The sequence below is a fragment of the Aquarana catesbeiana genome, linkage group LG09 (genome assembly GCF_042186555.1).
Source record: "Aquarana catesbeiana isolate 2022-GZ linkage group LG09, ASM4218655v1, whole genome shotgun sequence".
NCBI lineage: Eukaryota > Metazoa > Chordata > Amphibia > Anura > Ranidae > Aquarana > Aquarana catesbeiana.
In genome coordinates this window covers 207,259,061-207,286,578 of record NC_133332.1, presented here as the reverse complement: position 1 = coordinate 207,286,578, position 27,518 = coordinate 207,259,061, and the positions used below count along the sequence as shown (strand labels likewise).

Genomic DNA, 27,518 nt, shown 5'->3' with positions numbered 1-27,518 from the left:
CCTGACATCGGAGTCCCCTCTTACATCAGAGTTTCTGTTAGTGAGCTGGAAAAAATCTTACAGCTGGCTGGATTTGGCCCACGGGCCATAGTTTGAAGACCCCCTGCCTTTGGGCAATGCAGTCCAGCAGCCTGCACCATATAGGTCTGCTCAGTCAGAAAAGCCTCCCTGTAGGCCTGTTTTGGACCGAACCAGAACCGTTCGGTACTTTTGTTTCTGTCCCCCTGGCCAAATTAACCTTCAATGTAAAAGTGTGCACACTTGAAGCAAATTACTGACACATACACGAGTTCAGTAGATTGATACTGCTGCTTTTATTACTTCCTGGACCCCGGCTAATATACCGTGAGCTGGATATTTTGTTATCAAATGAAATATCAAATAAGACAAGCGTATGCAGACCACAAGATATACATATTCATTATTGTGACAAAGTATAAGCTTTTAGCTGGGTTATATCTATATAAGGGAATAGCAGACTATCATAGCTATATAGGGTGTCTTGTTTCCAGTTCTTGAAAATAGACGCAATCTTCTTTTAACTTGTTCTTAACTCTTGCAATTCTGTTCCACATGAAGGGGGGGGGGGTAAGCTGGCAGACATCTAATTGAATATGGTTAGGCTGATAGCTGAGAGAGAGAGATAAGCACTTATATCTATATGGTTATATTTGAAATAGGCATTTCACCATAACACTCATAATCACATCCATTACAGGCTTACAAGCTTTTCAGGATGAAACGGTTGGGTAGGACCCCACTGCCGCCATTTTATTTGCACAGCGCTGTTTTTTATCCATCTACATGTGAGTGTATTTCCTTTTTTAAAATACATTTTGGTACTTATTTTCCATACGGGATTACACTATGTGGCCTCTCTCTGTTTTCTCCTTGTCCAATGTAACTACCATCTACTGCGGACAACACCCCTGAGACTTACACCATTACAGGGAACATCCCTGGACCTACTTCCACCGTCTACGGATCTCCAACAGCCGTTCAGGATTCAAGCTTGTTTGACCCAGTTGAACGTATGTTTTATTGGGTTCAAACGTTCTGGTAAGCCTCTTCATTGCTGGTGGTGCTGTCTTGTTAGTTCAGATGATTTCCGTATGTCGATACGTTTTAATATGAAGTCACACGCATACTGAGGACTATCATTTTAAACATCTATATGTTTTATTCTTTGAGGACTTTGAGGACAGTTTCGTTCTACTTTCTATGTCCCCCCCCCCTTACACATCTTGATGTGCTGATTTGAAGAACCAATTGGTTTCCACACCATACAACACATGTTTTTTTGTTTCTTTTGTCTTATTAGCGCTGCACTCATTTTGTTATTTGATTCATGCTTATATCCTATTGGCTGTGTCAGCTGCTTGTTATTTGGTTAGCGCAGAATTACTTGTTTTACTTTGTTTACAAGCTTTTCAGACCTATAAATAACATAGGACCCCTGGCACTGCATTTCTTGTTGCTCAGCATCCCTGACTCTAAGCCCCAACACCCCAGATACTGAACCTTTCTGCTAGCCAGCACCTCCCCCCCATTTCTGCAACTGCATCTTTGGCTGTGATCTCCCTTGCCTCCCAGCACTTCATACACTGCACCCCAACACATCAGACACAACACTTCTGCCAACCGACACCTCTGCCACTGAATACCTTCCCCCAATCCCTGCCCCTCCTTGTGACCTGTGTAGGGACATGGAAAGTGGAGGAAAGGCTGAGCCTGGTGTTTCTGGGAGCGTGTGTATGCTCATATCATATCATATCCATCATATCTTTTTCCGATGAGAAATCCGATCGTGTGTACACGGCATTAGACAAACGATTACAAGAACTTGATTTGGGAGCGGATCCTTCCTCTGTCCACACACACAAAAAAAAAACAAGTTTTGGGTAAAGTTCCACTTTAGGAACAGTATAAACAGTTTGTAGCAGTTAATATGGTGAGATCCCCCAGTGTGTCTGTACATTTCCTTCTCTGTATGAATCTTTCAGACTGACATTGCCTGCATATTGTTAAACGGTTCCAATTACTTCCTCCACCTCCTTTTCATCCTCATAATAAGCATGTTCATCATAATGGCTTATTAATCTAACTCCCGGTGTGAGTGTGAGCTGCAGTGCATCATGGGAACATCCTGCATCCTCTGTTATTGGCTAACACTGACTTGCTAATTGCCATCGATCGCAGGAGTCGGATGGTGGCAAAATACAGACTACTTTAGAAAATGTATAATGCCTGCCAACTTTGTTTTACCATGCAAATATATATAAAAAATATCAGAAATGTATTTAAAAAAATGGTAGAGTGTTTTCGCTTTATATTTGTAATGAAACAATGCTGCATATTTTCAGTCTCAGTCTATTCATACAAGATAGAAAGACATGCCCGGAGCAGAGGAGGAATGTAATCAGTATAGGGCATACATGACAGAGTGAGAAGGGGAACCGGTTGGCAGGGGTTAAGCTATTATAATGTTAGCATGGTCAGTCCTTGCACTTACTTTATTGGCTCAGAGGAGGGTGTGATGGGCAGGGGCCGGGAGTTCAGTTGTCCGGTAGGGGAGGTCCCGGCACACTTGCTGAGAAGAAATCGTCGAAAGAGCATCTGCTGTCCTGGGCAGTGCTGGTACCTCAAATAGAAAAGAAAAATGAGCGATTTGGAGCGTTTGATGGCTCAACGGATATTCATGGCTCAGCTTGAATTTAGAGCCAGGTTGCAGCCACTCTTCAAGGGGTCCATTAGAGCCCCGCCACAAACACGGCCTTCAACTCCACGTGCTCGGAGGTCTCAGCCTCTGGAGCGATTTAGTGTAGATTGGACCCCCAGGGCTCAGTGCCGGCTAGGGAGCCCACAATTGGACCCTCCAGCCCCCCTGCTAAGCGCATGCCAGCTTCTGCAGGGAGCAGTCCTGGGAGGAAGTCCTGTCTCAAGCAGGGCCCGCGGAGGGGTCACACTTATCTCCGCAAGGCCACCATCACCTCCTCCATCGTCCGGATTAAAGAGCCTTCCATGGGCAATGTGCCTGTTGGTGGGACAGCCGGGCGGGGAGAACTACACCTGCGGATGCTGGCTTGTCACCTGGTGCGGCCAGCGGCCCTCCTCATGGTCGGGATTTTCAGTGGGGGAGGTCGGGCACGTCTGCCATGGTGCCAGGAAGACAGCGGCGACTACCTCCGTGTTCCGAAGAGATCACAGCCCTGAAGCTCGGCGTTCGGAGAGGGAAGTGAGTAGTGAGGATGATTGAGAACTGGAAGAGGAGAGCCATGCTGCGTCCAGGGAATCCGGATCTGCGGCTGGAAGGGCACATGGCCCTGTGCAGCCTGGCAAGTCACCTTTTACTGATTTTTCTTTACTTTCCCCTTCTGTTCTATCAGGGTCAGAGGTCAGGGGGTACACGAACTCCGCGGGTGAGCGGGAGTGAGGTGTTAGGGAGTTTGCGGGAATTGCTGGGCAGGTTGAAAGGCTCGGCAAGGTAAGGGTCTCCAGTGATGGCGTAGGACCCACTGGGAAGATGGGGGCGACAGCACAGGGGCCATCCCTCCTGCCAGTGGTGCAGGTTGGGTTGGCGGCTGGCACGCAGATGAAAGATGCTGAGCCGGGACCAGTATCAGTGGCAGAGAAGGAGAAGGATGTGGACAAGACGGCAGATAAGGTGAGATTAGCGGATTCAGCGAAGTGTGGTGTACGTCTGCTTCGAGGGACCGCTTGGCACCCATCTTAAGCAGAAGGTGCGTGACAAAATCTGGAAAGGGGAATATGTGGAAATATTTTCCCTTCTCCCCTTAGAAAAAATTTAATATGGATAGGGTTAAACCAGACAAAAGCAAGAAGGAGGAGGAGGAGCGGCGGAGATATCGGCTTATCCCGCGTACGTTTGCCAATTGGTTGCAGGCTTTTACCATTTTGCCCAGCGTAATTGGGCAAAAGGCGCCTGAAAATTGTTCAGCGCTTTTTTTGTTATTTGGATGCGATTGGGGAGGCACATAGAGTGTATGGTGGTGCAGCATAGCTCCGTTATGACGAGCAGTTTCTCCAGCAGAAAGCCATCCGGTCTTCTATTCGTTGGGATCAAAAGGATATCAGCCTCTGGATGAAGTTGATAACTTCTGCCAGGGCGGGTACTTTGTTTTTTCCAGGAGGGGCTGGCGGGACCTCTACCTCAGGTGCGCCGGCCGCTAGGAAGAAGGGGTTGTGCTGGCAGTTTAATGACAGTTCCTGCCGTTAGAGCAGCTCCTGTCATTTTAAATATGAATGCTCAGGATGTGGGGGCAGCCATTCGTTCTCCCATTGTTTTAAGCAAGGTAAAGGACGCACTGGGGATGCTGCTGGAAAGCGGGATGACTCCGTTGAGGGTGGAAAGGATGGTTCCTTTTCTAAATAGGTACTCTGATCAGGAGGCGGCTCGCCTCCTGGAGTTTGGTTTTAGGATGGGTTTTCACATTCCATGCAGGTTAAATGGTGATCCAAGATGGACCAGAGTTGCAAGGGCATGTTGGTGCAGCTTTTTCGGGGTAATGGTCCCCGTTTTTGTCCGGTGCTTGCCTTGGAACAGTTCTTTCTGGTGCGACCGGTGGTGCCCTGTTCCTGCATTCGGATGGCTCGTGTCTGTCTAAGTTTCAATTAGTAGCGGTCTTCGTACATGCCTGGCGGCCGCTGGGTTTGTTCCGTTTCAGCACTCTTCTCACTCCTTTCGTATTGGGGCAGCCACAGAGGCGTCCTGGTGGGGATTGGATGAAAATACTGTTATGCACATTGGTAGGTGGGACCGATTCCGCACGTATGTTAGGCCACATTTGCCATAGATAATTTTAGTTGGGTGGGTTTTTTCCTTCTACTGTACTACTGTTTTGTGTTGTTGTTCCTGGTTCCTGTTGGGTGCACTGTGATTTTCTTTGCTTTTCAGGTGTCCTACGGTGCCTCGTCTGGATTCAGGGACATTCTTTTCTGTTTTGGGGGGCCAGGAGGGCAGAGGTTAGGCACAATGGCAGGCAGTTAGGGCTACCTCGTGATTTGGGTAAAGTCCGTTGGATCGGGGTCCCGGGTATCCTATGGGGCTGGGTAGTCCCGTGGGTCACTCACTTTGCCAGGTTGGACAAGGCCCCCGATATTTTGATTCCTCATGATTTGGGCCTCCGCTCCAGTAGGGAGCTCATCAGGTACGTAAAGTTTGATTTTCTTAGACTTCGAACTGCGTTCCCTAATATGCACATACTTTGGTCAGACGTCGTGACTTGTGACTTGTACGTCTTGGAGTATGGCCAGATCGGTCGAAAAAATGAATAAGGCATGGGTCAAGATGAACAAGGAAGTGGGGAGGTTTATTGTTTGGAATGGGAGTTTAGTTGTTCGCCATTTGTATTTGGAGACCGATACTTGGCCGTTTCTTAGGGGTGATGGTGTCCAACTTAATGCAGTGGGTAAGGATCTGTGGCTGTTGGGTTTGGAAGATGGGTTACATGGGAAACGGTGGGGATCCATGTGAAGTATGGAGTCCTCTAATATGTACGGTACAATGCATATTAGTGTTAAGACCGGTGGGTGTCTGAGGTCAGCTGGTTTAGGCTCTGAGTGGCTGGGGTCACAGCTCAGCTATCTGGTGCCTCAGACACAAAAAAAATTTGGCAATGTAGCACCGTCAGGGTCCTCTAATCTTGATAGCTGGATAAGTTATGTATGGTTATGTTATGTTTTTATATAGAAAGTGTATGTTTAATAAAAGGCTGTGTTTGGCCATTTTAACTCCACTTATGTTTTGCATTGTCATTCCTGATAAGTAGGGGGGGTAAATGGGGCTGACATAGGCAGGGCAGTCTCAGGTGAGCTCTTACCTACCCTAGTCAAGACATGTCCGGAGCAGAGGAGGAACAGAATCAGTATAGGGCATACATGACAAGGTGAGAAGGGGAACCGGTTGGCAGGGGTTGATCTATTATAATGGTAGCATGGTCAGTCCTTGTACTTACTTTATTGGCTCAAAGGAGGGTATGACGGGGAGGGGCGGGAGTTCAGTTGTCCGGTAGGGGAGGTCCCGGCACACTTGCTGACAGGAAATCGTCAGAAGAGCATGCCTCCCACCCTTCTTAGTATTGATTTTACCGTTGTAATGTTTTTTCTTAATTTGTTTGGCGGTTGGGGTCCTTGACGGAGGTCTATTTATGGTTATTGGCAAAAGGGTGGGGATCTATATGAGGTATGGAGTTGTCATTCCTGATAAGTGGGGGGGGGGTAAGTGGGGATGACATAGGCAGGGGAGTCTCAGATGTGCTCTTACCTACCCTAGTCATGCATATAGAATGGATATATTAGAATATATTTTCCTTCCAGCCTTGCTGAAAGAATAAAGTAATTTACATTTCTAATTGGATCATATTAAATTTAGCCCTGCTGCCCATAAATATAATGCAAGAAGTAATAATGTCAGAAGCATCATCTTCTCCCCAAATCACATTATTGCCGTTCTTGTAAAAATTACGGCTGCTTAGCTTCTCGCGTTAGCTGTAGAAAATGATATTTCTGTTCATTTAGCTTACACCGCCTACGTTAATTTCTACCATTTGTCATCCAGCAGTCAGCTGAGATATCTTATTATCTCCATTACTCGTACGTCACCTCTCTATTTTATTTAATGGGTCACTTCTCCTTAGCTACAATGCAAAATCAGGTATTAACTGGTCTTTAGTCTATACATACCCAATGAAGTTTATCCTGAGATGGGTAGGCGGGCAAAAAGAAAATAAATAAATGAATATCAATATGATATAACAAAAAACAAAACAAAAAGAGGTGGGGAGTGATAAAAAAGGAATATGTTTTTCTTGTTGTAAGGTTGGGTAGCTTATTAGCTTCTAATTGAAGAATGAAGTCAAATCTTTATCCCCAAAACATGTTCTTACGATCTTGCAGACATCACATGGAGAGACATAGCTTGGGCAGCCAGTGGATTTACTAGCGCACTTCTATTCTCTCTTCCCATGCTGCTCTAGTGTTCATCCATCTAGGTAATGGCTCATCACTCCTTGCTTAGGTTCATGGCAGGAGTCAGAGGACTGGAATACAGTTTCCCATTCATTCTGTCTTGGCTGTTTTCTTTTCTGTCCTTAATGTGTCTATGTGTTTGTGATTGCATTTGGTGTTTTATTAAAGTTGTTCATCTAATTATGACAACTGCAGCTTTTTTTGTGCTCTTTTTGGCATTTATTGTAGACTTATTTCTATTTCTGTACTGAAGAAATTGGGGGTTATTTTACCATGTCCTTTCAGACTTACTCCTGAATGGTAGGGTCATCCTTCATTCTCACCAGCTGATCTTAGTTTTCTAGGGAAATCTGCGGTGTCTGTATCCCTTTGGAAGTAGGAAACTTTAGGGAGTATCTTACTATAAATGAAACGCCCGTTGTTGGAGATGCCTACAATTTGTCTTTGATCTTAGAAAAGACATCTGGGAAAAGCAGTGAGTCGATCATACAATGACATTTCTGGGAGCATTCTGTACACCAGTGGGGTATGGAACACCTGCAGGTTGCAATATTTCGCAATTTCAGAAATTTCAGCGGTTTCAAACTAAAATGGAAAAGTAATTTAAATAGCATTAAATTACAAAATGGCTTACATAGCAATTCTATAGCATATGTTATATTATTTTTAATAATATAACATATGTATTCAAATATAGATAATGTAGGATGGACAAAGAAAGATCACTATGCAATACCTATTCTGAGTCAAATTATTGTAATAATGGCTATTGTTACTGGTCTTTCAGCTTGACCCCTGATTGTGACAGAATAATCTGGCCCAAAACTTGGAGACTGCTATAGCAAATGCGGTGGCTCCTTTCAGGCAACAAATTGCAGAGCTGCAGGAGTTTGGTGTCACCTACTAAGAAAAATTTGCTGGACTGGAAATTGTGGTGAAAGGGCAACACAAGGAAATCCGTGCGCTGCAAAAACAATTGCTGGACCTACGTTCCTGAGATGATGCTAATGCACACATTTGCCTCACCCACCCAAGTTCAATGGCGACCACCGCCATTATAGAGGTTTCTTTAACCAGTGTTGCATATATTTCCAAATGTGACCCACTGCATTTACCTTTGAAAAACAGAAGGTCGTGTTTGTTGTCAACCTCCTGACTGGGGAAGCTCTAGCTTTGGCCTCCTCTTACAAAGACAGCGCCACTCTGAATAATTTTGAAACTTTTGTGATCGTGATAAATCATGATCCCAACTGCTGAGCTACTGCAAAAGTTGAGCATCTTGCACGATTCCCACTCTTGGTTTCTAAATGTGGTCGCCCCTGGTGGGACTATGCTCTCCCCACCTTACATCCAAACAGCCTGGGTCTCTCCTAACAACTGCCTTGCAACTCTCCCACCCTGCAGGACTTAACCTTCTTTCTATTTCTCTCACTTAAAAGAATTATGACATTGGGAACAAGGAGTTGCTTGCAATTAAGGAAGGCTTTTCTGAATGGAGGCATCTGCTGGAAGGGGCTAAGCATCCGGTAACTGTACTCACTGATCATAAAAATCTAGAATTAATTTGTTCTGCCAAGGGGATATCTTATGGACAAGCACGTTGGTCGCTGTTCTTTTCCAGGTTTTATTTTATTATCTCGTATCGACCTGGGTCAAGGGATGGTAAGGCCGATGTTGACTGAACCTCTCCAGGAAGCCAACTCTAAATGTACAATTCTGCCTCAAAAGCACTTCCCAGGGGCCATGAGTCTCAGAACATTCTTGAGTTTCCTCTAGGAGGGGTATGAAAATGACCCACTTCTCAGTCATCCTCCTGTGGATATTGAGAAAATACAAATAGAAGAGGCTCCTAAGTGTAGGAGTATAGGACATTTTAATATGACTAAAATAATGGCAACTCACAGAGGTAGGATAAAAATGGGCACATCTGCAAACAGAAGATGATATCCCGATGAGCTCTTGTCAGTTAGCGTCTCACTCATCTGCCGGCTCCCGCCGTGTGTATCGTTCCCCGCTGGTAAGGGAGTCGGCCATAAGATGGAATCAATTCCAGAGTGAGGCTTGGGGGGACAGCGTGCGGTGATGACATCACTGGAATGCGACGCATTTCCGAGCATGCGTACTACTGACTGCAGTACACCGGGTGTCGGCAGATGAGTGGGACGCTAACTGACGAGAGCTCATTGGGAAATCATCCTCTGTTTGCAGATGTGCCATTTTTATCCTACCTCTGTGAGTTGCCATTGTTTTAGTCATATTAAATTGTCCTAAACTCCTACAGTTAGAGGCAACTCTTCTTTTTGTATTTTCTCAGCTGTTCACTGGAACCTGCTTCTGCTTCCACATTGGTGGCTGCCCTTAGTGAATGGACTTTTAGTCATATATATTATATGTTTGTTACATGGATTATTGATTGGAGATTGCTTTTAACCCCCTCACATGTACCTTTACCATAGATATATTGCTTTGGAATATTGCTTGTGCGCCCTTATTTTGTGTTTGTTTCTCCTACAGATATTAACCTTGAGTACAAGAACAGCTTTTGGACTCATGCACATTGTCTCTATGTACCCAACTCTGCCCGGGTTGAAGCCCTCATTTTGGTTCATGACTCAAAACTTGACTCAAAACTTGTTGGGCATTTTGGGATTTCTAAGACAAAAGAACTTTTGCGTTCAGTTGATGAATCATCAGATGTTAAGGACGCTGCAGTCGGCTTTCCGACCCGTTCCTTAAAGTTGTTGTAAAGCCACATTTTTTCTTTCTATAGTTCCCTCTAATAGATAACATGATGCTCCCCAGTGTATGTTGTTTTTAAAAAAAATGTTGCCTAATACCTTATTTCAGAGCGCCGCTCAGCGCTCACGTGACTTCCCGTGGTCTCCTCTCCTGATTTGACAGCTGCAGGGGGAGGTGCTGAGAATCCCTCGTTAACGTCAACTGGGAAGAGGAGAGGAATTAGGCAGCATATTTTTAGAAATTACATACACTGGGGAGCATCATGTTATCAAACAGAGGGAACTATAGAAAGAAAACACAGCTATTTTAGCAGTAGGAGGGGGGGCTGGGGAGCAGACAGAGCTAACAGGCAGAGAGAGGAGGGGGGAGAGAACAGAGGAGAGCTGCAGATGATGGAGGCACGTAAACTGACCACGGTGTCAGGGCTCAGCAGCCATGATAAACCATGGTCAGTGTACATTTGGAGGACAGAACCAGGCAGGATCAGCCAGGTATTTCAGGTGATAGAAGGAGCCACGTTACACAGCAGAAGCACTGTGCTGTACACCATGCTTTAAAGGGAAAGGATCCATTTTTTTTTTTTTTTTTTAGGGTTACAAACGCTTTAACAACCAGCTATTCTTCACACAGAATTTGAATCAGTTGATAATTTTTTTGATTGATCCGGATTCTAATTGTTCCGAAAATTTGGAATTCATTAGAAAACAAATATACATCAAAATTAAATGAATTTCAATTAAATTCATACTATTTCATTTGAAGATTTGGATACATCCGAATCTCCGAATAACCAAAAATTTATCTGAATTTATATTCGGTAGGGAACGAATTGCACATGTCTAACCACCTCTAGCCATCGGAAATAGTTTAGTTGGAGTAATTGGCGAATATACATTGCAGTCTATTTTTTCTTGTAGAGTCAAAACTTCAGTGTGTTTCATAACTCTTGAGATAATACCAGTATAGCCAGAATAAGGACACATTTACATGTATCAGTTAATTAGCAGCATTTTAAGCCCAAACACCACTATTCTAGGAAGTATTAGAAGCGGATTAGGTCCATCAACTTTCCTAGGTGAAATAGCCAACCAATACCCATCATATCTGTATTCATTTAATCACTTGCCGACCGCCGCATGTACATATACGACGACACAATGGCACGGACAGGCAAATGGGCGTACAGGTACGTCCCTTTAAATTTGCCGCCGTGTGGTTCGTGAGTGTGATCGCGGGTCCTGCGGACTCGATGTCCGTGGGGATGCCGTGATCATCTCATGGAGAGGAAGAACGGTGAAATGCTGATGTAAACAAGCATTTCCCCGTTCTGCCTAGTGACACTGACACTGATCACAGCTCCCTGTAATCGGGAGCGGTGATCTGTGTCGTGTCACACATAGCCCATCCCCCACAGTTAGAACACATCCCTAGGATACACTTAACCTCTGTAGCGCCCCCTCCTGGTTAACCCCTTCACTGCCAGTCACATTTACACAGTAATCAATGCATTTTTAATCGCACCGATCGCTGTATAAATGTGAATGGTCTCAAAATAGCGCCAAAAGTTTACGCCATAATGTTGCAGTCACAATAAAAATCATTGATTGCCGCCATTACTAGTAAAAAAAAAAGATTAATAAAAATGCCATAAAACTATCCCCTATATTGTGGACGCTATAACTTTTGCGCAAACCAATCAAACCAAATCAAACCAATCAATAAACACTTATTGAGATTTTTTTTTTACCAAAAATATGTAGAAGAATACGTATCTTTTTTTAGATATTTTTTGGGGATATTTATTATAGCAAAAAGTAAAAAATATTGCTTTTTTTTCAAAATTGTCGCTCTTATTGTTTATAGTGCAAAAAATAAAAACCGCAGAGATGATCAAATACCACCAAAAGAAAGCTCTATTTGTGGGAAAAAAAGGACATAAATTTTGTTTAGGAGCCACGTCGCACAACCGCGCAATTGTCAGTTAAAACAAAGTAGTGCCGAATTGCAAAAAGTGCTCTGGTCTTTGGCCAGCCAAATGGTCCAGGGCTTAAGTGGTTAAAAGGCATTTTCATGCTGGACAAGTTAACAGACTGTCACCTGTAGGTATTTAAAGATATTAATACCTATAGAAAATTGTATCTGTGGGAGGGCAGCTTATGACAATAAACCTGTGACATCCCATTGGCCACCCCTTATACCTCTTGATTGGTCAAATCATTTCTGTAAACACCCTCATGGACCAGAAAAAAAGGGACTGCATCAGTAGCCAAGAGCTTTTCTTTTACCATCAAAACAAAGAACATCAGCCAATATCTATCACAGAAATTATCATAATCCCAAACTTACCATGGTACATGATCACAAAAGTATCACATTTTTAGACGACAAGGGGAACTGCACTCTGGAGGGAAGACTATGCAGCACGTTGTTCCGCAAGAGCACCGCTGGTAACACAGTGCTGCATGCTGATAGCTTCCATCCACTGCCATTAAAAAATTCCATTGCTCTAATGATGCCCTCTTCAAAGAGGAGGCTGACAAACTCCAAAATAGGCTCTTGGCAAGAGGATATAGTCGCTCTTGCCTACGCAAAGCCTATAATAGAACAATTACAAAATCAAGACCTGAATTATTGCTCAACAACAAAAAGACTCTGATCCCGATCCAACTAGGATAATCATGCATTTTTCAAAACAACATAAACAAATCAAAGAGCTAGTCCAAAAACATTGGACCGTACTAACAGACGACCCCAGGTCAACACCTTTGTGTCGACTATTCCCTCAATAACCTAAAAATGAGCCACATCTATTAAAGATAGACTGGTCCAGAGTGAGTACAAAGGTAAACAAAAAAGCAAAAAACACTGTCCGGCATTTGGTTCTTTTCTATGTGGACACTGCTCCTATTGTTTCCTCATAAGAAGAGAGAAAACTTTCCGACTTCCTAATGGGGAAAATTTTAAAACCCTCACACTTTGCCAACTGTCAAACTGCTGGCATAGTGTACCTCATGGCATGCGAGTGCGGTGTCTTCTACGTAGGATAGACCAAACAGGAGTTTTGGCACCTCATGTCCAAGCACATGTAAAGCATGCAGATTGGGAACCGGTATCTCCCAATAGGCCGGTATGCAGTGCTTGGGTACGACTATAAAGTACCTAAGGTTACCTTTACCTAGATCATTTTCACATTCCCGATCAGGGAGGAGACTGGAACAAAATCCTGCTTCAATATGAGCAGAGATGGATCTTCAGATTACAGGCCACCACCTATCCAGGCCTGAATGAACCCATCTCCTTTGCCCCCTTTCTTAAGGGTCTTTCATCCGGAAAAACCCACTAAGATCGTCTCATTATAACACACATATCAACCATTATAGCTTTCTATACCATTAGATTGGTCTCCTTAAAAAATGACACACAGCTCTTGAAACAGATTGGTCTTTAGAACTGAGTCAGACATGACCATAGAAAACTAAACACGATCCAATATATGTTTATTCATAGGCGTTGTGCTTTTTTTAGAAAATGCATTTGTAATCATATTGCATTTATGCTTGTTAATTATCTTTCTGTTTGTTTGTTGTAGATTTCCATTGATTCCTGGCTCCATAAGTCTTTCCTTTGGAGGAAGCCTTTTCCCCAAATGGCTTCCCGGCAAGAAGGGGGAGCGTAGAGATCTCTGCGCTCCCAGCCATGCTCCAAGAGGTGGCTGGAATTCCTTTCGGCCACTGGGGGAGAAATTTCTTGCCGGCGGCATCCCTGGATCACTCCCAGACGTTTCTCTGTGGAGTGCGCATGCGCGAGATCTTGTGCGTGCGCATGACACCATGACATCACGTAATTATGGTGGAAGTGTCACATACCTGAGGGGAGACTGAATTGACGAGGTCGGCCTCTCTTGTATCTTCAGCCCGGGTCCCGCTGAGAGTGGAACAGATGGAGCCAAGGACAGAAAATGAAGTGAATAGCAATAAAATTAATATTACTAAAAATTGATGACAGAAAATAAAATAATTATAATTATAAACAATCCATATTGTGAATAAACCATCAATGTGTAAATATTTGTCCGTACATGACCGTGCTCAAAGAATCCATTATAATAATAACAATTAAATGGTGAAAAAAAGAGAAGTGAAAAAAAGTCCAAAATGATAATAAATATGTGGTGAAAAAAAGTTCCAAATGTGTAGTTAGTGCAGAATCAATCCAGCGATGTTAATCGATAGTGACACCCACCACCGGAGAGGAGTAAAGGCTTACCAGAAAGCCTGCGACCGCCCTTACTCAGGGGGGTCAAAACAGGCTCAGTAGATCAACGTTGGTATCTTGTTGAAACCGCAACCGATGTCCTATGGATTACCCTCAATGTTGGCTTCTCATCAACAGTAGGAGATGCTCCAGGAAAAGGAAATGGTTCTAGGAAGGACCAGGTAAACAATGTTCAGGTAAGGATGGACCATAAAAAAGAGAGAAGGGACTCCAGTAGTGCAGATAGCCAGGGACGTTTAATGAAAATTTAAATAAAAATACATTGCGCCAGATTGCGCAAAAAATGCATATAAATGTAAATTGCATATAAGGTGCATATAAATGACAAGTGCACTACAAGTCATCCAGATATAAATGCACAGGATCAAACGTGATCAACGTGTATGCCAAAAAAAAAGTGCCACTAGGCACCAGCAGTGAGACTGTCACGTCCAGCGAGACAGAGATCTCCACCGCCGTTGAAGTTAAAAACGCGCATGCGCAATGTGAACTCACGTTGGCATACACGTTGATCACGTTTGATCCTGTGCATTTATATCTGGATGACTTGTAGTGCACTTGTCATTTATATGCACCTTATATGCAATTTACATTTATATGCATTTTTTGCGCAATCTGGCGCAATGTATTTTTATTTAAATTTTCATTAAACGTCCCTGGCTATCTGCACTACTGGAGTCCCTTCTCTCTTTTTTATGGTCCATCCTTACCTGAACATTGTTTACCTGGTCCTTCCTGGAACCATTTCCTTTTCCTGGAGCATCTCCTACTGTTGATGAGAAGCCAACATTGAGGGTAATCCATAGGACATCGGTTGCGGTTTCAACAAGATACCAACGTTGATCTACTGAGCCTGTTTTGACCCCCCTGAGTAAGGGCGGTCGCAGGCTTTCTGGTAAGCCTTTACTCCTCTCCGGTGGTGGGTGTCACTATCGATTAACATCGCTGGATTGATTCTGCACTAACTACACATTTGGAACTTTTTTTCACCACATATTTATTATCATTTTGGACTTTTTTTCACTTCTCTTTTTTTCACCATTTAATTGTTATTATTATAATGGATTCTTTGAGCACGGTCATGTACGGACAAATATTTACACATTGATGGTTTATTCACAATATGGATTGTTTATAATTATAATTATTTTATTTTCTGTCATCAATTTTTAGTAATATTAATTTTATTGCTATTCACTTCGTTTTCTGTCCAGCGCTGCACTGATTATTATCTACAACTAGTTTTGCCTTATATCGGGGTTATAGTGTTCAGCAGCAGGACCCATATCACGTTTTTCATCATTATTGATTATTAATTATTATTTTTTATTTATTATTTTTTATTTATGCACTTAGCGCAGGTTTTTTATTTATTTTTAGATGGAGCCAAGGGCCAGGAGGAACACGAGTGCCTGAAGATGAAGACCCAGAGACCTGTTGCAGGAAGTCGCAGCTAGTCACAGGGCTGTAGTTGCAGCAGTGCTGAGCCAAGCAGGAGGCAGGAGCGAGGTCATAGGAGAAGCCAGGTTTGTTAACAGACAGGCAGCATGGTAACAGGACATCAGGTAAAGGCAAGGTCAGATGAGGAGCCGGGATCAGGAGCCAGGAATCAAGTAAACATAGTCCAGGAGCAGGGTCAGAGGAGAGCCGGGATCAAAGCCAGAGATCAGACAAACAGGATCCAGGAGCAGGGTCAAACAGGAGCCAAGGTCAGCCACGGGTATTCAGACAGGAATCACAGGTTCAGGGTAACAGGAGCACAGCTGAAAGACCAGTCAGCACAGAACAGTGGTAGAGAACTCCTTAAATAGGCCGTCTGGCGCCAATTGGCACCAGGGATGTGCTCCTGCGCTTGCACGCCGGTCCCCGCGCATGCGCATAAGCACGCACGGGTGTTCATAGTCTCCTGTGCGCACATACATGTGCATAAGCGTGCACGGGTGTTTGTAGTCTCCCGTGCGCACGTGCCAGATGATTACCACTGGTTTCCTTACATTGCCCCCCCCTTAAGGGCAGCCTCCGGATGCTCACTAAGGAACTCTTCTCACGGTAGAGGCAAAGGTAAGCTTAAATCAGTCTTGGAGCATGCACATTGGTGGAGAGTTCCCAAGAATTATCTTCAGGGCCATAGCCCTTCCACTTAATGAGGAACTGGGTTTGGCCTCTTCTCTTCCGACAATCCAGAACAGCTTCCACCTCAAATTCCTCATTACCATCAACCAGTAACGGGGCAGGGGTCTCGGGTTCACGATCAGGAAACGATTGGCCGCAGATCATTTCAGGAGAGACACGTAGAATACAGGATGGATTTTTAGACTCCCTGGTAAAGTTAGTTCAAAGGCCACGGCATTAATCCTCTTCTTTACAGGAAAAGGGCCAATGTATCTCGGTCCTAATTTCTTAGAAGGGCAGGCTAGTTTAAGGTTTGCGGTAGATAGCCATACCATGTCCCCCGGTTTCAGATCTAGATTGCCTTTCCTTCTTTTATCATAGAACCTATTGTAGTTCGTTTAGCCCCCCAAAACTCAAGGCGATCCTGTACTGCTGGTACTGGAAATTCTTTAGGAACATCAGGCAAAAAGGATGGATGGAAACCATAATTAGCAAAGAAAGGAGTCTGTTTAGTGGAAGAATGTATGGCGTTATTGTATGCAAATTCTGCTAATGGTAAAAGAGAAACCCAGTCGTCTTGTGCGAATGAAGAGAAACAACGGAGGTACTGTTCCAAGGTCTGATTTGTTCTTTACGTTTGACCATTGGTCTGAGGGTGATAGGCAGAAGACAAGCAATGTTTAATGCCAGGACTTCACATAGGGACTTCCAAAATCTGGAGGTGACGGAAGTAATATTGGCAGGAATACCATATAGCAGAAGGGGTACCTTTCAGGGGCACCAAGTGGGGCATCTTAGACAGGCGGTCTACTATCATGAAGATGGTGGTAAATCCTTCAGACGGGGGTAGTTCAACAATAAAGTCCATGGAGATCATGCTCCATAACTTCTCAGGTACAGGAAGGGGCTCCAACAGACCCCAGTTCTTAGTTTTAGAAGACTTGTTCCGTAGACATGTAGTACAAGACCTAACATAGTCTCTGCGAACTTGTACTAAACTTGGCCACCAGAAGGAACGAAGGGCTAACTCAGCAGTTTTATGCGCTCCGAAGTGTCCTACCAGGGATGATTGTGGCACATGTAGAATACTGCTGTGCGTAACTGTTCCGGAATAAAGATCTGCTCACCATGAAAGTAGAGACCCTCTTTAAGCTGGAGGTGAAGTCCTAGAGGAGGAGGATGATCCAGGACTGCTGTCTTGACTTGGGAAATTAGATCAGTCTGTAAAAAAAGAAAATTCTTAGCAGGCAAAATGGTATCGGGTTCAGAGAGTACTTGGGTGTTTTGGAACATATGTGAAAGGGCATCCGGCTTCCCATTCTTGGATCCGGGCCGGTAGGTAATGTGGAAGCAGAATCTTGCAAAAAGAGGGCCTATCTGGCCTGGCGGGGTCTTAACCTTTTGGCTGTTCTCAGGTATTCAAAAGTCTTGTGATCGGTAAATACAAGATTAGGGTGTGCTGCCCCCTCAAACAGGTAACGCCACTCTTCAAGGGCTGACTTAATGGCAAGTAATTCCCGATCACCGACATCGTAATTCCTTTCAGGGGCACTTAGCTTCCTGGAGAAGAAGGCAACAGGTGAAGCAAAGATTTTGTCCCTTGTCGCTGAGACAGTATGGCTCCTACAGCAATTTCCAAGGTGTCAACCTCAAGGACATAGGGAAGAGCAGGATCTGGGTGCTTCAGAATGGGAGCAGTGGTGAACAGGCCCTTCAGTTTCTCAAATGCTGTTTGAGCTTCAGAGGTCCATGAGAAGGTTAGGTGTTGTTTGGTTAATTGGGTAATGGGTGAAATAATACTGCAAAAGTCTTTAATGAATTTCCTGTAGAAATTGGCAAACCCCACAAATCCCATCTGCAGAAATAATGAGGCCCAAGAACTGGATGGTGCTTTCTCGAAATCACATTTTTCAGCCTTGGCATAAAGGTGATGTTTCCCCAGTATGTTTAATACCTTCTTTACATGGACCCAATGGGATTCTAGAGAAGTGGAAATATCAGGATGTCATCCAAATAAACAATAGTAAACAGATCAAGAAAGTCCCGAAACACATTGTTTACAAAATGCTGGAAGGTGGCTGGCACATTACAAAGTCCAAAGGGCATCACCAGGTACTCAAAGTGCCCAAAACAAGACCTGAATGCCGTCTTCCACTCATCACCTTCCCTTATTCTGATCAAGTTGTAGGCTCCCATTAGGTCTAACTTGGAAAATACACGGGCCTCTCGTAGTCTCTGGAACAACTCAGGGATAAGGGGCAAGGGATATCGGTTCTTAATGGTCACCTTATTTAAGTCCCAATAGTCAATACACGGCCGGAGAGAGTGGTCCTTCTTCTCAACTAAGAATATTCCCGCACCAGCAGGGGAAGAGGATGGCCGGATAAACCCCTTGTCGAGGTTTTCGTTAATATATTTCTGCAGTTCCTCTAGTTCAAGCTCCGAGAGTGGGTAGATCCTGCCAAAGGGAATTTCAGCACCAGGTAAGAGTTCTATGGGACAATCGTAAGGTCTGTGGGGCGGAAGAGTGTCAGCATTCTTTTTATTAAAAACATCCAGGAACTCATGATAAACAGAAGGCACAACTTTCATCGTTTCAGAATCCACATCAATGCAGAGGACGGAAGCTTCAGGACTGGGTATAGGAGGAAGGCAAAATTCTCTGCAGTAGTTAGAAGGAAAAGACAACTCTCCCGTGGACCAGTTGATGAGAGGATTGTGTGCCTTTAACCAGGGCTGACCAAGGATGACGGCAAATAGATGAGAAGAAATGACGTCCAACCGTAAGAGTTCCTGATGCCAAGAAGCTGAGATGCACAGGATGGGTTCAGTCTCTGAGGTGACAGGTCCTGATTTGATGTTAGAAGCATCTGCCAAGTGAAGCGTGTCCACAAAACAACTACAGGCCCCAGAGTTCACAATAACAGAAACAGAGAGAGTTCTTCCATCTAACTGAAAAGAGACTGGCAACAGGAAGTGTTTCTGGCTGGAGTTCAATGCGGCAACTGCGGGAGGAGGAGGAGCTCTCCTATGATGTCCCCGGAAACAAGTCTGTAAGAAATGCCCCTCGTCGCCACAGTAGAGACAAAGTTTATCATAGCGACGTCGGGCCCATTCTTGTATAGTGAGAGGAGGTCTTGGAAAACTGGCACGAGGAACCTCCTTGACTTCAGAAGAATCTTTAGGCAAGGCAGAAGCAGGTGGAAGGTCCATGGAGCAAACAGGCATAAGGTGAGGATTCCCGACCTTTTCGAACTGCCTTTCCCACAGGTGGCGGTCAATTTGAATACAAAGAGAGATTAAGTCCTTCAGAGAGGTGGGGGTTTCCACCCTAGCAAGCTCATCCTTGATGGAGTTGGACAGTCCCTGGCGAAATTGGAAATGTAGGGCTGAGTTATTCCATTCCGTATCCGCACTCCACAGGCGAAAGTCAGAGATGTAGTCCTCCACAGGCCTGGGGCCCTGTTGCAGGTGGCTTAATGATGTTTCAGCAGTCTGATGACGAAAAGGGTCAGCGTATAATTGGGCCATGGCAGCAAAGAAGGAGTTGACTGAGGCCAGGACAGGGTCATGCTGTTCCCGAAGCTGAAAGGCCCAGGCCTAGGGTTCCTCTAGCAGCAAGGAAATGAGAAATCCCACCTTCACTTCTTCAGTAGGAAATGTGCGAGGAAGCAAGGAGAAGTCCAGTTCACAGGAATTCTGGAAAGTCCTTAACTTACTACGGTTTCCAGAAAAGCGTTCAGGGAGTGGTACCCTGGGCTCAGAGTAGATAAGGTTGGACTGCTTGGGTGTAGGTTAAGCTGGATGCACTCAGTAGTTGGTCATGAATGCGGGCTAAGTCCATATGCAACCCTTGCACAACATGCGAGAGTGCGGTAACAGTCCGACAAAGGGTTGACAGCAGAGAGACCTCCCTTTCAGACTCCATCCCTGGCTGACTGGTACTTTCACAAACCTGTGGGGAGACTGAATTGACAAGGTGGGCCTCTCTTGTATCTCCAGCCTGGGTCCCGCTGAGAGTGGAACAGAAGGAGCCAAGGGCCAGGAGGAACACGAGTGCCTGCAGATGAAGACCCGGAGACCTGTTGCAGTAAGTCGCAGCTAGTCGCAGGGCTGTAGTTGCAGCAGCGCTGAGACAAGCAGGAGGCAGAAGCAAGGTCATAGGAGAAGCCTGGTTCGTTAACAGACAGGCAGCATGGTAACAGGACATCAGGCAAAAGCAAGGTCAGATGAGGAGCCGGGATCTGGAGCCAGGAATCAAGTAAACATAGTCCAGGAGCAGGGTCAGAGGAGAGCTGGGATCAAAGCCAGAGATCAGACAAACAGGATCCAGGAGCAGGGTCAAACAGGAGCCGAGGTCAGCAACGGGTATTCAGACAGGAATCACAAGTTCAGGGTAACAGGAGCACAGCTGAAAGACCAGTCAGCACAGAATGGTGGTAGAGAACTCCTTAAATAGGCCATCTGGCGCCAATTGGCACCAGGGATGCGCTCCTACGTGTGCACTCCGGTCGCTGCGTATGCGCATAAGCGCAAACGGGTGTTCGTAATCTCCCGTGCGCACGCGCATGTGCATAAGCGCACACGGGTGTTTGTAGTCTCCCGTGCACGCGCGCATGCGCGCGAGCGTGTGCTAGATGATTACCACTGATCTCCTTACAGGAAGTGACAATGGTGATCGGGGACTTCTGCTTTCTGGGAAGCCGAGGGAGCCACACGATGTCCGCTCTCTCAGCGGCATTGGGACACCACCAATCAGGGGAGGAAAGGGAAGGGGGAGGATGGCACCTATGACCCATTACACTTTAATTAAGCATTATAAAAACACCAGGATGCATGAGGATCAGAACATGATCCCAGGCATCCTGTAGCTGATTGCCATCTGCACCAATGATTTAATGTAAGTACTCTATACATAATATGTTTAGTCGACTTTGCTTTTCGTTTTTTGCTTTATCCACCTTTAAGGGTGGCATAAGCTATATTTCATGGAACAATTACTTATACCTGCTTGGCGTTTTTTTCTGTTCATTCACAGACCCTCAGGCTTTCTGTGTGAACTATAGCTAGGCACTAACCAACATGCCACTGATGGTGCTTTGCACCCACATCACCATCAAGGTAAACCAGTTTTTTGTACAAATGACATATGGTTTAGTACTCACTGTCATTATGCACAACTTGTTTCACAACACATGTTTATTTGAGCTTTATATTATGTATAGCATAATTTAGCTACATTGATCTCACATACACTCACTTCATGTATGTCTTTCTATCACCTTTTTACTTGCTCATTATCAGCCTTCTTTAACACTCAGTTTTGTCTCTGTTTTATCACATCTTATTTTGTACATTCACAATACATGTGGTATCAATCTTTACACAGGTCATTTTATTTGTATATTTTATCATTTACTACGCACAATACAATACAATGACCTCCATCTCACAACATCTAATTTTCATTTATTATTCACCTTCTTTATATCATCATCACTGTAATACACTGACACATCAATAAGATACACATGTTTGGAACCTATTTGGCACCAACAATGTACATTAAGCTAACATCACTTCAATGCAAATACACATTAATAATAAACATTGGAACACATTTGGCAGTTCAATAGGATTTTATGATTGGAGAAGTACTCTCCCTCCTTATGATATAATGATATCCTCGGGGATTTGCTGCAGGTGCGGACCACCCACACCCCCTGATGGTGTCCCAAGTGTGACTCCTTGCAAGCCACTTTGGGTTGAATATCACCCTTTCTTGGAACGCGAGTAGCCAAGGGACCCCTGGGATCATCCAACTGATTTTAAGAAATTCTGGTCAGAAGATCTCCTACTTGTACCCTCCATTGGTAACTAAACCTTATGTTTACATAGATTGAATATTTGGTGCAATATATATGTCTCTGACACTTGAAATATTGAACACATTGCCTTATAGCAAACCATCCCTGAAGAAGACCGTGACCCCACAGGTCGAAACACATCGGGGCATCAATACAACAGACATTTTTGATATGTGATGTTGTAATTAACCTTGTGTTTGCAATTTCTGTATTTTGGAACGATACTGCTATCGCCTAACCAGAGCTAATGTTTTAACTGCTACATGTTTATGATTTGACAATTTTTCTAATAAAGAATTTATATATATTTTTGAATTTTTGAATTTGTTCATTTTGCTGCTAAAAAACCCCTTGCGAGAATCCTCCCATTTTAGTGTTGCTATCAGTAGGAGCTATAGTGCTCCATCAATGGTGTCAGTGGGAGAAATAGTGCCCTATCAATGGTGTCAGTGGGAGGAATAGTGCCCCATCATTGGTGTCAGCGGGAGAAATAGTGCCCCATCAATGGTATCAGTGGGAGGAATAGTGCACCATCAATAATGCAAGGAATAGTGCCCCAATAATGGTGTCGGTGGGAGGAAAAGTGCCCCATCATTGGTGTCAGTGGTAGAAATGGCATCCCATCGTTGGTCTCAGTTGGAGGAGTAGTGCCCCAGGAGCTGGATAAAGGCAAGCAAAGGGCCACATTCAGCCCTTGGGCCACAGTTTGGAGACCACTGGTCCAATGCCTCACAGCTGGGGACCATGAGGCAAGTCTCTTTGGTTACCCTGCACCACTGCACAGCTATTGGTACCCAGTGCAATCTTTGGAAGACTGCACAGTACAGGAGGGCAGTCTTCTCTAAGCTCACAGTCCAGAACACTGGTGTGAACGGGGAAAGGCCAGTATCCGAGACCCTAAAAGAGCAGTCTCAGTCCAAACTAACTCTGGCACTTATGTCCCAAAAAAAGCACACAGTCAGCAGCAATCAGTTCAGGGTCATTACTGCCAAGTCCCTAGGACAGCTGCCACGTACCAGCTTCCTCTGGACACAATCCAGTCAGTGAGACAGTCCTTCTCTAGACCAGGTGCCTTTGGTGAAATCCTTCAGTAAGTTCCAGATCACTTGCAGGTCCCAGCTCTGCCACCGATGAGACCTCACAGAGCAGCAGTCAGGAGTGTGTAATGTACAACATAGCTTACAGAATTCAGTGATCAAGGGTGGGACATGCAGTACAAGATACCGAGTACAAAGGTCAGCAGTATGTAACATAGTCCCAGTGGCGTAGCGGGGGGGAGGGGGAGTAGCCGGTGCAGTTGCCCCAGTCACAACATTCAGAGAGGTGCCGAAATACCCAAGCTGACCGCGTCACGCCACAACCACATCTCTCTGTAGCTGCAGGCATTTCTCTCCCCGCTGGCTGCATCTATAATCACTCACTGCAGACCAGAGTACAGCTGTCTCCTCCTCCACTCTGACATTTCAAATACACACACCAGGAGGAGGAGCCAGGGAGGAGGAGGAAGGACACTGCTCTACAGCATCTGCACTGATCAGAGGTCTATATTAACAGAGTTATCAGGGTCTTGCAGAGAAGGGGGACATGGGTAGGTTACAAGGGGGGGTGGATTTGAAGTTTGACCCCCCCCCAGCACAATTCCTCTCCCCTCCCAAAGCACCCACTCGTACATATCCTCTAACCCCCGCCCCCCTCCTCAAATCAAAGAGATGCCAGCTGCCATAGAAGGGGCCCTGGGCACCCTGCAAGAGATGCAGGGCAATTGTCCAGGGTGTCCACGCTAGCAGGCTCCTGCCAGATGGGTTAGTGGAGCCAAGTGCCAGAACTTGTTCCGTCATTGGGCTTTTGGATGCAGCCTGGATTTGCGGGATGCAGGGATTTTGTTCAAATTTAGGCATATTTGGGGGTGTGAGATGAGTTGTGCGTAAGGGGGGGGGGGGGGCACTTTTCTGGTCCCTACACTGTGTTACACACCCTTGACTCCTGCACTCTTTTTGCTTTGTACTCCTGACTCCTACTATGCATTACACACTCCTACACTCTGTGCATTATGTACTCCTGTCCCCTGCACTCTGTGCATTCTGTATATCACTGACCCCCGGTCTCTGCGTGTCATTTACTAAACCCACCACTGACTATAGCCTTCTGTGCATTACGTATTCCTGTTCCTTGAAGACATTGCATTACACATCCTGGACTCCTGCACTCTGTGTTATGTATTCCTAAACCAGCACTCTGTGTGTTACGCAATCCTGAGCCTTGCACTCTGAGGTGAGGCCGGGGAACCTGTTGGACTGTCTGTTAGTGAGGGAGCCGGGAAGATATGGAGGGACAGAGGATGGCAGCTGGTGCTGGAGGACAAATGACAGAGGGAGAGAAAGGGGAGTGGGGAGGGGCATGGTGTTGGTGGTATGTGGTAGGGAGTGAAGGTATATAGAAAGTCTGACAGGCTGTAGTGATCCAGTGATGGACATCTCATGCTGTTTGTGCTGAGCTCAGGAATTTGAGCCTGCTATGCTGGGATTTGTAGTGCCATAGAGAGTCCCTTCTCTGTAAATGTACCATAATGGGTTTAGTATTGTACTAGTGGGGCACTCAGGGAGTGATAAAAGTCCATGGGTTAGGGGGCGCAAATTACTTGCCTTGACCTGAGCGCTGACAACCCACGCTACACCAATGCATAGTCCTACCTGCTGGGCAAAAATGTCCTGGCATCAGCAGTCCAAGGGAGGAAAATAACATTAAAGCCTCAGTGGTCAGTGAAATGGGAAGGAGATTGTGGTCAGTGGGTGAAGGCATTCCCCATCGTCAACAACAGTGGGAGAAATAATCTCTCCTCCTAAGGTATGTGGTCAGTGGTAGAAAAAATGTTGGTAGTGAGTGGCATTTCTCCTCCTGAAAATTATTAGTGGTCAGTGGTGTTTCTCACCAAACCCTTGAAAAGCATTGGTGATCTGCGGTGTTCTCCTATTGAAAAGCACTGATGTTCACTGGGATGCCACAAAGACAACAGTCCCACAGTCCCTCGCTGCTGCCTGTCTGGTGACGTCATTGCTATGCTCATATTATTGGGCAGAAGATTACTCTGCCCTCCAAGGGACTCAGCATGGATATGTGGAATGCTGTTTTTTTTTTTAAATCCCAGAACAGTCCCACAGAATCCAGAACTGGAATCCAGAACAGAATATGCATTTGAGAGGTAAGGAACATACCTCAACATGATGAACCTTAAAGATCAAGAAAGAAAGGAAATTAAATACAACATAAAATATACTGTATTTATTACAAGTAAATAAAATGAAAGCAGGCGAACAAGGGCTTTAATCAAACAGATTTCAGAAATAGCAGTTATAATCCAAAACCAGTTGTTCTGCCTGGTTTTCTCCCTGGAAAAAGGCAAATAAAAATAGGTCATTTTCACACGAGCCAGCAAGACAGGCTTTATTACTGTGAAATTTAAACTGATTGACGTGAGCCGGGAGTGGACCTGGGGATGTGTGGTGTTGTGCTCTTCAATTTACTCTCAATATTGCAGTCAGGAAATGTTATTCTGCAGGGGATTGCTCCATAGAAGGAAGCTGTGTTTGCTCATATGCGTTCAGACTCTCATTTGTTTTCTTAATCACAATTCACTACTGTGCTACGAAGGCATTCACAATAAACGAAGATCCTGGGTCCCAGAGAGGTGCTAAGATTAGGGGCTCCGGTGAGACAAAAGAGCAACAGAAGCGTCAAGACCTCCTCAATACTGCCAGATCTGCCACTGTAAAAAAGAAGGGGAGGTCAGGAGAATCTGCAGTGTCTAACCACAGACTGACAGCAGCATATGTTCTTCCAATATACCTTTCCTATGGTTTGTAACCCAGACATACAGTATTCCACAGCACTGAACAGCGAACACTGAGTTAGTCACATTAGTTTCTGTGCTGCCGATTCCTCCTGATCTGGCTGAAATTCAAGCCGTGAATGGCCCTGCAGTCAACTATCGATTTTGAAATCAACTTTTGTTGACCCGTGTGGAAACCTGAAGAGCTGAAGAGTGACTGCATCCTATCAAATGCAATCACAGATCGGCAACACCACTGTATACAAAGGACTTTTGTCAAAATGGGTGGAAACCAGTGTAGCAAACCCCTGTAGGGAATGCTGATGAACTTGGATTCCCCCACTCCTGCTCAGCCAGGCACACCCAATTTTCACAAGCACCCAGAGACAGAGAACAGTCTGTTTGTTTTTGTTATTTATTGAGAGTTAATAACTTTGTAGCGCTGACAACTTCTGTTTCTAGCCATATGTGTGTTATGCAGTATATACGGTAAGTTGTTATAGTGCCATCTTGTGGATAATTGAAAAGGTACAATACTTTTACGTTTCATGATTAAGTGAAGTGACATGGAAGTGATTGATTGTTTACTTTGGAACTTTAGCTGTGACCCACCCACAATGCTCCTGGACAAGAGGAGAACTGAACTGCATTGTGGGAGGATATAAAAGGGCTGGGAGCGGCCATCTTAGGTCTCTTGTTCCTGGGACGCGTGGCCTGCCAGCAGGACTCTGTGGGTGTGCGTGTCCCACAGGGTTGCGGCCTACTTTGAGAAGGAGCGGAGCAGCTGCAAGGATCCTTCCGTCGTATCACAGTGTGCTGGAGCAGCAGAAGTGATCGTTCCGGAGACCCGTGGGGAGGTAACCCGAGGACTCCTGGTCGTTAGTGAACGGAACAGTGTGACAGCGTGGTGGTGTCTCCATACGGACTGAGAACTGCTGAAACGGAGACATCCATCTGCCTGGATCCCGTGTGGTGAGAGGGTTAACACCCAGAAGTTTGTTTAATACTACACACACACACACTTAGAATTGTTACAGAGTGTTGCTGGGACTGATAGTCCCACAGAACAAGTTAAGTTGGAAAACTGTACATCTGCATAGACTTCAGTATTCAAGAGCGGATGCTAGATGTTTCTCGTCTTCATATGAGAACACTTAGTCAGTCTGCCGGATTATAACTGCCTTAGTGTATTACCTTACACTGCACAACACCCAAGAGGAACCCCTTGTGGATTACAATTACAAGTTCTTAGCTAGCGAAGACTGAAGACGTCAAGACCATCTTTTTCATTGCATTTATTTACTAAGTATAGTGACTTTACAGTTTAGAGCAGGGGGAGCTCCCTGGTATAGATATATACAATTAGGTATATTTGTGTGTGTTACCTATTGTCATAATTATTTACTATACTATTGCACTACATTGGTGTGATAGTGTAGTCATTGTAATAACCCTTTATATAAATAAACTACTTACTCAAAGAAAGAAGTTATTTCTGGTTATTATTGAAGTTTGTGTGCAGTGTTGTTATTTTTCCTGCAGGTGGAGCTACAGACACCCAGGTAGCGGTAAATATAGATATAAGTGTATATTGTGGGTTAAAGTCAATACTCATATCATTACAACACTGCACTACAGCTGTGCCAAGGGGATTGAACAATTTAAGAGGGGTAAAGAGATAAGAGGACAGGCCCGCTTTAAACCAGCAGCTC

At 44.9% G+C, this 27,518-nt stretch overlaps 1 long non-coding RNA gene across 1 annotated transcript; it reads right to left on the bottom strand.

Annotated features, from left to right (window-relative positions):
* Positions 1 to 275: 275 nt before the first annotated feature.
* LOC141107266 (uncharacterized) lies at positions 276 to 12,312 on the bottom strand. Its single transcript, XR_012235849.1, has 3 exons — positions 12,073 to 12,312; positions 9,825 to 9,927; positions 276 to 630 (listed from the first exon to the last, which is right to left on the bottom strand). It is a non-coding gene; the product is annotated as an uncharacterized lncRNA (long non-coding RNA).
* Between the last annotated feature and the right edge of the window lie 15,206 nt (positions 12,313 to 27,518).